General features: G+C 39.3%; 1 long non-coding RNA gene across 1 annotated transcript; it reads right to left on the bottom strand.

The window, feature by feature from the left end:
- Window positions 1-6,469: 6,469 nt before the first annotated feature.
- LOC130916721 (uncharacterized) lies at window positions 6,470-7,757 on the bottom strand. The gene is made up of 3 exons (XR_009063338.1): window positions 7,638-7,757; window positions 7,448-7,601; window positions 6,470-6,896 (listed from the first exon to the last, which is right to left on the bottom strand). It is a non-coding gene; the product is annotated as an uncharacterized LOC130916721 (long non-coding RNA).
- Window positions 7,758-14,718: the final 6,961 nt, after the last annotated feature.

Below are 14,718 nucleotides of genomic sequence, written 5' to 3'. Positions count from 1 at the left end.
TCTAAACTCGGCTCGTTGTGTTTGGAGGAAAAAGAAGGATGAGTACAACCCCAAGAACACCATCCCAACCGTGAAACATGGAGGAGGAAACATCATTTTTTAGGGCTGCTTCTCTGCCAAGGGTACAGGACGACTGCACCGTATTGAGGGGAGGATGGATGGGGCTATGTATCGCCAGATCTTGGCTGACAACCTCCTTCTTTCAGTGAGAGCCCTGAAGATAGGTTGTGGCTGGGTCTTCCAGCATGACAACGACCCAAAGCACACAGCCAAGGCAACTAAAGAGTGGCTCCGTAAGAAGCATCTTAAGGTCCTGGAGTAGCCTAGCCAGTCACCAGATCTGAACCCGATAGGAAATCTATGGAGGGAGCTGAAAGTCCATGTTGCCCGGCAGCAGCCCCGAAACCTGAAGGCTCTGGAGAAGAGCTGCATGGAGGAGTGGGCCAAAATCCCTGCTGCAGTGTGTGCAAACCTTGTCAAGGACTACAGGAAACGTTTGGTATCTGTAATAGCAAACAAAGGTTTCTGTCCCAAATATTAAGTTCGATTTTTGTGATGTATCAAATACTTATTTCATGCAATTAAATGCAAATTTATTATTTAAAAATCACACACTGTGATTTTCTGTTTTTTTTGTATTAGATTCCGTCCCTCACAGTTCAAGAGAACTGATGATACAAATTACAGACCTCTACATGCTTTGCAAGTGGGAAAACCAGCAAAATCGGCAGTGTATCAAATACTTGTTCTCCCCACTCCATTGAAATGAAGATGTAAATGATAGCAAAATATATGAATGGTGTGTGCATCCATGAACTGGGTCGACAATAGGGCCGTAGAATGTCGATCTCGGCCGTTGTTGTGCCAAAAAATTTCTCCCCTGACGGGAGCGTTTGTTTATGACGCTTTATTGAAATGAAATGGACGCATTACAGTAACCACTCCTAGAGTCTCGAGTCTTCCTGTGAGCAATTCATCGCTACACATCGAGATGCCATGACGAATCCCGCAAGTAAAACCCAGAAAATGTTTGCAATATTTGGCGAGGATAGCGTGGTGCTATATTTCCGTGTTCAGAGTGGTGGCAAGGCTTCCTGGAAATTACGTCATGAGGTAGCAGTCGGCAGGACGGCGCGTCCCTCGTTGCTATGGTGTTGCTATGGCCATAACTCAAAAACTACACTGTCAATTTTTTTTTTTTTTTTTTATGTGACTTTTTGAGACAGCGAATGATGCAATTCAACTGAGTAAAACACTTAAGAGTGAAATCCGAAAAGCTCTTCAGTTGCCCTGTAAGGTGACAATTCTTATTGAGGTAACATCGCCAAAGAAATTGCCACCTTCATCAGGTTTCTAATCATTTTTTCCATCAACTTGTGCAACACTGACGCCAGCATCAAAACAGAAAGTAAAATAGAACCGCCCTCTCTTGCTCACCGTCACGTTAGCCAGGTGGTGCATTCAGGTACAGCAAAAAAAAAAAAAAAGCCCGCCACATTAGAACCCGATTCGTTACATTATTACAGGTATTATTATTATTACTATTATTATATTATCATTATTCTGCATTTATTTGTTTTGCTCTTTGTAATTGCTATTTGCAATAGTAACAGCAGTATTTATAAAGGATTTAGTGTAGGTTTTCAGGCTGTGGAACAAATTAATGAAATTATAATGTATTCTTATGGGAAAATGAAAATGGAAAAGGAAATGTGTCTTTTCACGTTAATAATAAACAAGATTTGTTTTGCTGGTGTGCACATAATAAAGGTGTTTTCCAAGACTATGACACCTGGGAAAAGTTTAATAATGTGATTGAATTGTAAAAGCCTTCTTTAAAAGTGTATATTTGTGAGGTATAAAATGACATTGCTTATCCTGCAGAAAAAAGCCCAACTTTTTGGGCTGAAAGGCCATTTTTGCATAAGTCACAAGTCAGCAGTCCGTTTTTTCCCAGACCGACCAATCAAAATCAGAGATGTGACTTGATTGTCAAGGTGTCTGATATCACAGTACTTGCAATCAGAGAGATCTTACGCACGTGCGCCCTCTCCCTTCCTCCTTTACGTCCTTCCTTCTTCCCCTCCAGAGCTTCTCTGTTCTTTCCCCAGTCGGGATTATTTACTAGCACATCCAGCAGACTGAAGCGGCGCGGGCCTCATGCCCCAGGAATGCCCGCAGCCAAGCAGCAATCAAAGCAAAGCGTCATCTCTCTTCCACCTGCTCCCATGGGTGCTGCGCAGGCAGTGCAGTGGGGATGAGAGGCGAGAGGTAGTGCTTAGGGACGGGAGGGAGACGGAGAAAGCGGAGAGGGAGAGTGTGAAAAGCAGACCCTGTGAGAGAAATAAAACTGAAAGAATGAAAAGTGGATGAGATGATTGGTGGTCTGTAGGGTGAAGATTGGGGGTTAAAATGGAAGATGAAAGTAGTTGTAGTCGTACTCCTACTTCAAATAGCTATTTAATTTTTGAACACACTAGTAATAACTTAAGAAGCCTAACCAACTTTAGCAGCACTCTAAAAAGGCAATGTTTGCTAATTGTTACTCTGCAATCAAATCTCCTAGAAAACAAAAATATTTACACTCAGAACTCAAAATATGAATCATTTTCGGATTATTTATCTTGACACCAACTCCTTTTTAGACAAAGCTTGACCAGGAAAGACTGCTACCTAAGACAGCTAAATTCAAGCAATAACAATACTTGCTATAATGCAGTAATGTTGTCTCTTATTATCAACATCGAGGTAGAAGTAGCCGATGAATATACCTGACAGATTATATTTAGGTGAAAGGAACACAAACTAAATGTCAACTGCTATGGGGGCAGTTACTGAGGAATTTTGAATGTTTACAGTTCAACATGATTTCTTCAAAATTCTGTCAGGATAAAGTTTTATAAAGATTTGATCAACAGCCTTCAGCATTTGGACTAACCTGTAAGGAAACTGACAACGCACAGCCAAGTGAGGAAGCAGGGTCGCTGCTTTACTCTCTCGCTCATTGTTTTGTGGGCGGAAGTTCAGCCCCTGAGGCGGCTAGGGCCCACCTGCTGAACTGCCAATGCTTCCACCTGGAACAACTGGTGTCTCAACTCTTCTACTTCATTTTAAAAGATGGAAAATTCCATTTTTTAAAGACTGTTGATGGATGATGACCGATTATGAAATGATGCAATAGTTACCTTATATCGGGTTACCTACAGTTAAAGCACCTCTAAGGAACTTTTCAACCTTTATTAAATCTTTTCATAACATTTGTGATGATTTGTATACTGACAACTAGTTGAATGACACCTCTGTTATGGCCTGAGGGGGTTTGTATCGCTTTCACTGGGACTAATTAACTTTGAGGAGGGTGGCAGGAACCCTGCCACACAAAAAAACTACAAATGTGCTGCTTTACAGCATACGTCACTTCCCCCATTACCCATTCGTCATAAAGACAATGCGAACGTTTTTGCGCACATTCTGCAAAGATGGCAGAGCAACAAAAGAGATTAAGTTTTGTCCGAAGAAACAAAAAAAAATAAAGGAAAAAGGATAAAAGGTACGGTGGCCCTGAAGTGCAAAACACAACGGCAAATCAAAAAACACAACGGCAAATCAAAAAACACAACGGCAAATTAAAAAACAAAACGGCAAATTAAAAAACACAACTGCAAATCACATAACAAAATAACAAATTAAAAAACAAAACGCCAAATCACATAACAAAATAACAAATTAAAAAACACAACGCCAAATTAAAAAACACAATTGCAAATCACATAACAAAAAAACATTAAGAAAAACACAACTGCAAATCACATAACAAAATAACAAATTGAAAAACACAACGCCAAATAAAAAAACACAACTGCAAATCACATCACAAAAAAACAAATTAAAAAACACAACGCCAAATTAAAAAACACAATTGCAAATCACAAAACAAAAAAACAAATTAAAAAACACAACGACAAATCACATAACAAAATAACAAATTGAAAAACACAACGCCAAATTAAAAAACACAATTGCAAATCACATAACAAAAAAACAAATTAAAAAACACAACGCCAAATTAAAAAACACAATTGCAAATCACAAAACAAAAAAACAAATTAAAAAACACAACGACAAATCACATAACAAAATAACATCAAGAAAAACACAACGACAAATCCGAAATGACATTACATTTCGGCCCGAAATGAAATTACATTTGGCCAACCGGAAAAGGTAGGGACCAGTCAAAATGTTAACTCATCGCTGATTGGACGAATCCACCGGAAACAGTACGCTCGAGACGGAAGACTCGACTGCAAGACGGCGCCGACCAGCAGGGATAGTTACTGCTCGCTTTTGGTTCAACATTTGGCCAAAAATACGTAAAACACAACTGAATTCTTGAAGTATAATGTATTGCCAGACCTGTGGAAAGCAGTTGGTGGAATCTTCACCTAATTTTTGCAGCGGCTGTGACAAGAGGCTTCGAGAATTTTCTAATGTCAATGATGCAGAAGGTCCTTCGAGTAAGTAAAACGGTGCAGTATGACTTTCTTTACCTCTGTAAAACGATACATACGTTTACCGGAGAAAGCTAACATTATTCATTCGGATACCAGGCCTTAATAAGATTTCCTTGACATGTCCTAATTATATATTTTTATTTTGGGAATGAAAGCATTGCGTAATGCATGCCAATCAAATGATCTACTGCACTGTTGCCATTCTTATTTCAGAGAAAGTTGCAGCCGTTTCCCTGGAAGAAGTTCTGATGTTCACTACAGGGTTAGCAGCATTTCCACCAGCCCTTCCACGCATCGAGTTCTTGACACTCACGTTCCACTCGCCAACACTTGTGCCAATACATTGTCAGCTTTATTTTAAGACATATATGGTGTCTTCAAGCAAAACATGGACTTTGGAATCCAGAATTCACCTGGATTTGGGTATTTTTAATGTACTGTATTTACAATGTTTTTTGTATTACGTTTTGAGAAACATCCTATGAAATTTTTAAAGTAACAATTAACTCAATGCCATTGACGACGCTAGACCACGTGGCTCTTTTCAAACTTCAGCTGTGAATTTAAATATCACCAGCAGACATATAATCCATTTAAAATAGGTGGGGTGACAGAATGAACAGCCATTCCTTTGCTAACCCTCCCATTTCAATAGATTTGACATCTAGCGTCGTCAATGGCATTGAGTTAATTACACTGTACAATGTATTGCTGCGATTGTCCCATTTTCCGTTCGAGGTCTGTTCGCATTCTCATTGTGATGGCACAAAGACCCGTGACGCAATTAATATAATCGGTTGTTGTCACCTACGTCATCACGACCACCTGAGCCGCCATCTTTCGTGTATCTCAGTGACCTGGATTACATCCGCCCCGGTCACGTTTGTTTTGTTGACAATTTTGCGGGTAAGCAGCCACGCGAAATGGGAAAAAGCCAGAAGAACGACAAGACTCCTTATGTGGAGAAGCTTGAAAAGGAAGCGGGAGATCGGTATTTATCAGTTATGACGTCAGTTATGGTGCCTCTGCTGTGGTCTGGAGACCAAAGATGACATGGTTGAGTGTGATAATGAGATCTGCCCCATTATTATTTAACCTGTGTTGGTCTACACCGCATGAAACAGATAAAGACATGTGTTGGTTCTGCTCTCTGTGCTCCACTTAAGTTAGTGGTGGTTGGTAGTTTGTGATTTGTTTTAACTGACAATTTGGCAACATTAAAAGTACCTGGCCAAAATAGTTAACTGTCGTCCTTTGTATAAACATTATTATGCGTGTATATATATATATATATATAATACAGTATTGACACATGCTGTACTTACAAAGAATAGGATTCAAGATGACTTAATGTTTTATTAAATACAATCAAGTCACAACAAAATACAAAATATCAATAACAGCTAAGTTTGAAAGGCTGAAACGGTTAGCATAGTAAATGGTATAACAGTACAAACTACACAACAGTTGGGCAAAGGTTTGTAAGGGCACCGCATACATAAACAATCTTATCCAACAATGTGCAATCTTCGCCGTCACATGGCAGAACCAAGTTAATATAGTTCCTGTTGGATCTTATACTTCTGTCAAAGATTACCAATTACCTGTTCAACATGGATCCTCAAATGTGCTATATTCCTTGTCTCCTCCACATCTCTACCAGCTAACTGACAGCGACCGTTTGTGAAAGAAGGGAGTTTGACCTCTGCACATAACATACCCACATGTTCTTGAATATCAAAGCCTCTGTCAGTCAAGACAATGTCCCCGGGCAAAAGGTTATTAAAAAAAGCACTGTTCAAGGTGATATGTTTGTCACTTGTGCGACCACCCCAACTTTTTGACATCAAACAAATTCCCCCCTTTGGTGTGATTCCAGTTAGGTATTTCATGGTGTAGTTATGCTTGTAACTAGAAAACATTTGCGCACACGCCTTAAGATTTGATGGTTTCTCTGTAAAAATTTCAAAAAACTCAATAATCACTGCAACTCTGCGTCTGAAGGACTCAACAAACTCGTGAGGCATTGTTTTATAGAGTGTTTCTCTGTTGGGCCAAACAATTGCTCGTCTCAAGTTAGCATGTAAAAAGGGCACCATGCCACTGAACACTCAATACACAGTCTTACGGGAAACATGGAATATGTGTGCAATGTGTCGTGTAGGCAGGTCCAAACGCAGGCGCATGAAGGTCAGAAGGAGCATCTAAAGGGCGCTGACAGCTCCTCCTGTAGCTCACCAACGTCTTCCTCCATCCTCAATTTCTCACGCCTACTTCGCCTAGAAGAGCGGTCCACGTTGGTGGGCTGAACACATGTGTGTCCCAGGCGTAAGGATGGTGCCCAGTCAGGGTCTGCCTCATTTATTTCATATGCTGGTTTTCCTGAAATTATAAAAGTCGTATCAGTCATACAACAGGTTAACATTAGTAACTTAAAATGGATTTTAAAGCTTTGTAGTGTGTCTAAACTGGTGGGACCTGACCTCATATGGCACTGATTTGTATGCAACAGACTTTTTTTTTTTTTAAGTTTAACTGATCATTAGGCATAACAAACAAGCAGAAGATTCTTCTGGTGATTTAGTAGATCTGTAGTCTCCTCCACAGAGTGCTTTGTCAAGCATATCAGTAGCCTAAGCGGGAGGTAAATATTGCATTTTTTTCTAACACATCTCCCATACTTATAATCATTCATTGTGTGCTGTTACATCTTCATTACTACCCTTACTTTGTTACCTTTGAACTGTTTTTTGTGTACTAGTACCATACGGTGAACGCCTGTTGCTTATGCACAGTTAGCCAGTAGGGCTACAGTTAGCCTCTCTTAGACACTAGCGTGGTTAGCCAAAGTAAACAACACAACCACACACCATAAGCGTTTAAATGCAGTCAGTATCAGCATCCGAAGAACATTAACACTTCCAGTTACTTACCTTTATGGAAATGTAGGGAACAGACCGACATGTTTTCAGTTGATGAATAAAAAGTGATGGCCTTTCTTCTCACCGCTGCAACCATTCGAAGCCTCTTGGTCAACTCATCTGAGTTCCATATCTTCTCTTCCAGGCGGGAATGCTAAAAAAAAAACTATCTCATCCAGGCGGGAATGCTAAAAAAAAAAACTATCCCATCCTTTTTGCATTCGTTTCTATCATGGGACCTAGAATGGCAGTCTTTCACACAACACGAGTGTACCATTTTCAACGATTACCACACAGAATGGATGCCTAGCAAAGGATCACGTCGCGGGCTTGTTGTTGTTCTGCAATACACGAAAACCCACAATGCATTGCGCCAGAAACGTCACGAGACAAGAACCGATTGCACGCGATTACAGACGGATTGTTGTTTGTTGCGCCACAAGCCAGCCACATTATTCTTCTCGAGAATCCATACACCCAGAGCCAGGCCAAAGGGTTTAAGTTTATCGTAGCCATCCACGTGCCTGTTGTAATTTGGCCTCATGGAGTGGTACGTGCGTCTCACAAACCTTTTGCGAGTATGTCCAATAGGACTTCATACGTATGCCCCGAAAAAAAATATTCTTTTATAGCGGCAGCCATGTTCGCATCTTCGGTAAGGCTCATTTTGAAATTCCACGCCAGAAGCGGAGAAACTTTCTTGTTCATCAGTACTACGCTTTCCGGTGGATTCGTCCAATCAGCGATAAGTTAACATTTTGACTGGTCCCTACCTTTTCCGGTTGCATAAAATGTAATTTCATTTCGGATTTGTCGTTGTTTTTCTTAATGTTATTTTGTTATGTGATTTGTCGTTGTGTTTTTTAATTTGTTTTTTTGTTTTGTGATTTGCAATTGTGTTTTTTAATTTGGCGTTGTGTTTTTTAATTTGTTTTTTTGTTTTGTGATTTGCAATTGTGTTTTTTTATTTGGCGTTGTGTTTTTCAATTTGTTATTTTGTTATGTGATTTGCAGTTGTGTTCTTAATGTTTTTTTGTTATGTGATTTGCAATTGTGTTTTTTAATTTGGCGTTGTGTTTTTTAATTAGTTTTTTTGTTATGTGATTTGGCGTTTTGTTTTTTAATTTGTTATTTTGTTATGTGATTTGGCGTTTTGTTTTTTAATTTGTTATTTTGTTATGTGATTTGCAGTTGTGTTTTTTAATTTGGCGTTTTGTTTTTCAATTTGTTATTTTGTTATGTGATTTGCAGTTGTGTTTTTCTTAATGTTTTTTTGTTATGTGATTTGCAATTGTGTTTTTTTAATTTGGCGTTGTGTTTTTTAATTTGTTTTTTTTGTTATGTGATTTGGCGTTTTGTTTTTGAATTTGTTATTTTGTTATGTGATTTGGCGTTTTGTTTTTTAATTTGTTATTTTGTTATGTGATTTGCAGTTGTGTTTTTTAATTTGCCGTTGTGTTTTTTGATTTGCCGTTGTGTTTTGCACTTCAGGGCCACCGTAAAAAGGACACTCAAGAATAAACATTAGCCTGGCTTTCACTCGCTGGCGTGACTCTCACCTTCACTAGAGGGCCGGTGGGGATATACAGTACAAAATCAAACATTTCTTATTTTCAACATCGTGATATGACATTGTTAAGCTAAAACTGGATTAATTACCTCATCACTATTCATCCTTCACGTAGCCACTGGAAACAGAAATGTCGTTCAGTCCCACTGCAGGTGACAGGGAGATCAGGATTTTAGGACACTGTACGCTGGTTCTCATGTGAAATACCGTCTTCCTTAAGGCAAAACACTACCGCTTTTGTCCACCTGCACCGCTACAATTGACCAAAATTAAAAGTTCCCTAGTGTTGCTTTAACATAGTATTTTTATTCTTGCAAGAAATTTCACGAGAGGCAATATGACGTCCTGCACTTGACATGACGTAACGTAATACGTTATAACCTAACATTGCGTAACTTGTCGTGACAAGGTCTTGTGTTACAAGATGGTACAAATGATCTAACTTGATGTGTGACAACTTTATACGTACGTGACGTGCTGCAACTTAGCATTGTATACAGTAAATGTTAGTATTATCTAACATAGCCTAATGTTATGTACACTTCTGTCCATTTATCTAAAGTGTAATCCCATGTAAATGGTTTAGTATTTGGTTTAACTCAACAATGGTTTATGTGTCACAACATAGCAGAACACTATACTGTGCAGATGCATAACACAAGACTATTGTGCCTACATGAAGTAATTGACTAATATTGTGTAATAAACAGAGGTGGGTAAAGTAGCCAAAATTTTTACTCAAGTAAGAGTTACTTCAAAATAATATTACTCAAGTAAGAGTAAAAGTAGTCATCCAAAAAATGTACTCAGGTAAAAGTAAAAAAGTATCCAGTGAAAACAGTACTCAAGTAGTAACATTTTGAGTAACTGCTTATTTTTTATTTTTTTTATTTATATATTTTTTTATACAATGGTATTTTTTTCTCTCAGCACAAACATATCTATATGAACTGTTGTTATAATGATATTGTACAATAACATACATACATAACCACATTAAGCCAAAGAAATTGAAAAGAAAAAAAAAAAAAAAAATCAAATTCCGGCAAGAGAGAAATAAAAACAGTAATGAAGCATTATTCGTCCAAAGAGCATGAGTGCCCTGCCCTCTAGTGGAGAAAATAGTTCCTAGTTTGAATCGTGAATACTGTAGTTCCTTTATAGTTACTGTTATGAAATTAAAAGGATCAAATCTCCGGTTTTACGAGGTCAATCGGTGCCAAATAAAAACTATGGCTTTCGATTCATGTTGAGGGCAGTGCTCTATGTCAAATACTTCATTTGTTACACTACTTTAAAGACGCCACATGACTGAACAGGCTGGCGTGATTATAGAACGGCAAGCTTGTGTCTGATTGGTGTAGTGGAGTCATGTGATTATAGTTGCGACGTCTCATTAGTGAGATTAGTAGCGCCTTGGCAAAAATAGTAATAATAATAATAATAAATGTAATATGTAGAATAAAGACAAAAAATGTAACGACTCTTGTGTAGCCCAAAGTAGCAGAGTAAGCATAGTAGGGCTTTGTAAAACTACTCTTAGAAGTACATTTTTCTCAAAAAGTTACTCAAGTAAATGCAATGGAGTACATGTAACGCATTACTACCCACCTCTGGTAAGAAGATAGTATTTTATACTGTGCATATACTGTATAATTTTATAGATATGGTGTACATGAGTAAAACATTGAACAATAGAACTTGTTCTAGTAATATCAATATTCTGTAGTGCTGCAACGATTAATCGATTAACTCGAGTATTCGATTAGAAAAAAAGATTAGAATTAAATTTTGCTGCTTTGAGTATTCGTTTAATTGAAGTGGCTTTGTAATGGTTTGTTTTGAACGTCTTTGCATTTAGTTTTATTGATTTGGGTGGATATACTACCCTCTAGTCTGCCTCATTTCACATGGCCCAATCCAGCTGCTCCCTGTTAAGACCAACATACGGTAGGTTTTTGTTTGAGCTATTTTTTTTTAAATGCATTTGTAATTTAGTTTAAAGGTATATCTAGCTAATTTTGGGGGGGAAATGTGTCTGAACCATTTGGTAAGCGCATTGTAAACAACAACAAGAAACGTTAGTATTTTATGGCATTTAAGCTGGCTGACTTTTGCTATGTAAGTTAGCCAATTGTTCTTTTGTTGTATAACAATCCTTATTTATTTATTTATGTATAATACCGTTTGAGATTCAGCTCAGGTTTTTTTTTTTTTTTTATGTTCCTTATTACTCGATTATTCCAACTAACTATTTCATCGATTAATCAACTGCTAAAATAATCGATAGCTGCTGCCCTAATATTCTGTACATAGAAAGTTATGCAATAAGCTCTATCACTGTTTCCTATTTAAAGTGCAGCATCCACTTCGAAGAAGGCTTTGTCATTTGATCGTATTCTCCAGAGGGAAGCAAACAGCCCCAGTGGATGATGTTTGTTTACCGTGTTGTGATCTATTATGTTCTAGTCATTGAGAATGAAACGCTATTCTTCCACTCAATTTTTTGATAGTTGGACGTATTGCATAACTTGTGAAAGTTGCACATTTTCATCCCTACGTCTGTGTGAATGGATCACAAATTCAAAGTGGTCATGTCCTTTGAAATGAACTGCAAGGTAGTGCCCCAAGCAGCAGCATTTCCTGCCTATTAGCTCCAGTCGTTCTTCAATTATACCATGATAAAGTTAGTCTGTCTTAATTGCCCATTAAGGTGATTATCACACGCTGTAATTGCCTTTTAAAATAATGGGCGTCCAAAATGATCTGGTAGCTGAATTCTGATAAGCGCTACACCTAAATTAGACCAATGATGTTTAAGCCGAGTGATAAAAATACACCAGGGAGTCATTAAACCACATGAAAAACACTTGCTTGGATCATTAAATGTTCAAGAAAAACAATTCCGACACACTTCCTTTGAAACTTCATGACCAGGCCTCTAAAACAGATAGCTCTGTAAACAAAAACTTGATCAAACCAGAACAGCATTCAATAGAGTGAAGACATGCCAAACTTTTACCAAAAAATAAAAACAAGACTCTTGACAAACTTATAGTTTTTTTTTCTTAGCGTATGTGCCACCTTTCTACAATAAATTGGTGACTGAGGTGAATCCATTTTTTTCCTTTCTCATTTGTGACAATGAGTATGTTACCTAAAATTTTAATAGGAGTTTAATAGGAGTTTTAACAATATTCATATACCAATATTTTTTAAAAAAATGTACAGGAAAATAGCTAAGGAGTCATACAATGTTACCCACAGGGCACATATGAGGCAAAAGACAGTGAAGTGTAAGTTTGTCATGCTATAGTGGTCACACATCTCCTCTGTAAAAATACCAGTACAGCTTAGCCTTTGGCAGGTAGACATAATGGCTAGGTATGGGCTTTTGCCAATACATTAAACAAATATGAAACAACATCAAGCAAACATAAATTGCATTACATAGCAAAGAGGGCGTGTGCAATGTAAAGACAACTTCCAGCACCATTTAAACTGCATCTACAGTATATTCTCTGAAGATGGAGCCATGCAGAGCAATAAGAAATGCTATAGTATAGTTTTTACAGCATAGTAACACAGACTATTCAAACTTTAACTGCACTTTTCTGCATCATTAATTCCCCAAAGAAAATGACAAACCTAAGGCTACACCTTCCTAAAAGAAAATTATTAAAGATAACCCTTGTGGATGCATAAAGTCTCTGATTCTCTGATGTTCTTGCGCTTTCCTGCAAACATCTGCTTAAAGCATGGAGACTAGTCAAGGCCTATGACGTGACAGTTTCCTCCCCGCTGCAGGCCCCACCACTCCCGCACCTCTTTTAATGCACCACATACTGTACAATATACTTTACGGGGGGGCTTCAGCGAGGGGCGGTCAGATGTTCGGCTGGGAAGAACTGCGATGCGGCGGCCCCTCTATTACTCTCCTATTTTAATGCATACACGGCACTACCCTCCCCACACAATCCCATCATGGTGCTGGGTAATGGCTAACAGTCATGGACCTAGCAGCCACTGTAATAGGGCCATTGGTGGGTCCCAAACTTGGCATGGCTCTCGAGGCATGGCCTTCTCTTTGCCTGGGCTGCTGGTTACGGAAGTGGATGTGGTCGGGGCTCCGGTCCCGCGCAGCCCCCTGGTGGCTCCTCAGCGCTGTCCTGTTTCCGTCTTTCCCTCTCTTATCCTCCTTTGGCCCTGGCGCGGGTCGCTAGATGAGTGCCGGTGAGTTGGCAGGGTGCTGCCACCCCGGGTGGGGATCCATGTCCTGCCCCAGGTCTAGTGGGCCGTGGGAGTGTCGGGATGTTGCGGCGGTGGCTGGTATGGTGGTGCGTCCACTCATCCCTTCCCTGACGGACGCGGACGATCTGGGGGACCACCATGGGTCCCGGGGGAAAGGCAGCGGCCTGCTTACTGGAACTGTGGGAGGAGGGACGTGCTGCGCTGGCTCAGACCACACTTAATTGGCTGGGAGGGGCCATGGCCCTGTGGCGGCCCCCGTGCAGCATTTCCACTCGTCTGCAGGGCTATCACACATTTGGTAGGATTCACGCTTGACTGAGTGCATTTAGAAACACTCAATTTGAGGTAATGTCGGTGCCGAGATTAGCGATCAGGCATCATAGAATAGGATGCCAACATATTCACACGTACAAGTGATTCACATATTACTGGGTTCTACACCTCACATTGCTGATTTGTGTACGCTGCACCCCGCCTAATCATATTTCTTTTCGACTCACCTCCACCTCCTCTTTCTTGTCGGCCCCCCACATGATGTCCACGGGAAATACAATTACCTAATAATAACACCACTATATTCATAGCTAGTGTAGGTGTTCAATGTATTTCTTGTTGTTGTCTGTTCTCCTCTTTCTTTGTCTGTCCTATTTTTCTTTATGTCCCCGCATAACCCTTAATAATCACTACGGGAGTATATCATACTCCCATGTGATACATTAAAACTGTTCAGACTATAAGGACACTCAGATTCCCATTCTCTGTGTCAAAGCAGCTGAACAGGACATATATATAAATATTTTTAAAAATCTAAAAATATAAGTATCAGATCGGTGTCAGTAAAATAAAATGAAAAAAAAAATTGAAACTCGAAAAAATCTGCATAGGGACATTCCTAGTATGCGACTATCTTTTTTGCAGGACTCCTTGGAATTAACCTGCTCAGTTGCTGATATCGAAAGTTTCAAAGACAAAATGAGAAGGTTTAGAAGGTACCATGAAGGAAAAAAATGCTAAATAGAATTGAATACGGCATAAGATAAAATCAACAAAAATGAGTATGCTTGTGTGAGAGAATATCACTCGGTGCAGGAAAGTGTGCAAGCGGCTTCCTGCCAAGAAAGGGTCCGATAAACACCTGAGCCTCAGATAGAGATGATTGGTGGGATGCGGCCTGCGCTTGTGATAATAGTTATAAACATCAGCGTAAATGAGCTTGTCGCCTTTATGCATCTATGTGTCTGTGTGTAAATGATTTCCACTCTTAGCGTTGACAGGGCTTTATGGATGGATGGCACATTGTGTGGATAAAAAGGCAAAGCCATTTGCATCTCACATTAGGTGAGCACATGGGTCCATCATTTCTTTCGAGGACCATCGTATCACTCCCACTTTCTCAGATCAGATGTCCCCCTTTTTTCACTCCTAAAGTCTTGAAGGGGAAAAAAAGGCCAGATCTTCCTCT

Source organism: Corythoichthys intestinalis, chromosome 1, assembly GCF_030265065.1.
Source record: "Corythoichthys intestinalis isolate RoL2023-P3 chromosome 1, ASM3026506v1, whole genome shotgun sequence".
Classification (NCBI taxonomy): domain Eukaryota; kingdom Metazoa; phylum Chordata; class Actinopteri; order Syngnathiformes; family Syngnathidae; genus Corythoichthys; species Corythoichthys intestinalis.
Note: the sequence above shows the minus strand (reverse complement) of the source record. Positions and strands in the feature narration are given on the sequence as shown.